This window comes from Lathyrus oleraceus, chromosome 4 (genome assembly GCF_024323335.1).
Source record: "Lathyrus oleraceus cultivar Zhongwan6 chromosome 4, CAAS_Psat_ZW6_1.0, whole genome shotgun sequence".
Lineage (NCBI taxonomy): Eukaryota > Viridiplantae > Streptophyta > Magnoliopsida > Fabales > Fabaceae > Lathyrus > Lathyrus oleraceus.
The window spans coordinates 72,848,895-72,850,349 of NC_066582.1; positions in this window are offsets into that span (position 1 = coordinate 72,848,895).

Below are 1,455 nucleotides of genomic sequence, written 5' to 3' on the forward strand. Positions count from 1 at the left end.
GACTTAGGGATTTAACTTTGCTCTGTTTTGTAAAAAAAAAAAAAAAAAAACAAAAAAAAAAGTCTCCTTTTTTTGGTAGTCTATACAAAGTTAAATTCCAAAAGGCCTTGAAAACATTTCATACATTGCATAGCATGACATAACATTGCATAACAGGTACTCTAAAGGGATCAATGTTCTCACGATTTTCCTCCACACAAAAAAATGGACCTCGAACAAGTTGTCAAAGATCTCCAGGCTCAGAATGCTCAACTCCAGAAGATGATCTTGAACTTATCCAGGGGGCAGGAGGAACTAAAGGCTCTCTTGCTCGAAAAGAAAAAGGACAAGAAACTTGTGAGTCACATTAACCCGGGAAGAAGGCAGTTTACGAAGATCAATATGACTTTAGCACAAGCACTGCAGGGTATGCTAAAAGCAAATTTAATTACTCTCAGAGATCCTCCTGCAAAACCCAACACTACTTCTCCTCGTTATAATCCCAATGCCAGGTGTGCATATCACTCCGATAGCCCCGGGCATGATACAAACAATTGTTGGTCGTTGAAGAACAAAATTCAGGATATGATCGACGCTGGAGAATTTGAATCTGATCCGCCTGAGACTCCTAATGTCATCACTGCTCCTCTGCCTAATCAAGATGGGACTGTCAATGCTGTGGAAGATACTGATAACGATTATGACTTGGATAGCTGGATTTTCCCAACAATTGGTGACAGACTCGACAATTGGAAGGCTGAAGACACTATCCCGATTTCCTTTAGTCAAGAGTAATTGTTATTGCTATTTTAGTGCTTCAAAGCATTGTGTCTATGCCCGGGGCACAATAGCTAATTTTTCAAGGGTTTTGTCATTTTCATAAGCATATTCATATTCAATAAATCAATGGACTTTTTGCATTCAAATATTGCGCTCTTTATCTTTCCTGTCATTTTTCAAACAAGCTATGTTTTCTTGCACACACTCACGTAACAAATCGCAGATCCATATCCACTCTGGATCCTGTTGATAGTAATTCCGCTACTGTTCATTATGACTTTGAAAATCCGATCTACCAAGCCGAGGATGGAAGTGAGGAAGATTGTGAAGTCCCTGGAGAACTTGCCAAACTAGTACTACAAGAAGAAAAGACCATACAGCCGCATGAGGAATCAATTGAAATTGTAAATCTGGGTACTGAAATAGACAAGAAAGAAGTCAGAGGTTTCTTGGGGCACTCGAATTACATTGCCCGATTCATTCCACACTTGACTGCTACCTGCAAACCCATCTTCAAATTACTGAGAAAAAATCAAGAGATGGTATGGAATGATGAATGCCAATAAGCTTTTGACAAAATCAGGAAATATCTCCAAGAACCTCCAATTCTGATGCTACCAGTTGAAGGAAGACCTCTAACTATGTATTTGACCGTGTTAGAAAATTCAATAGGGTGTGCTGGGGCAACATGACGAG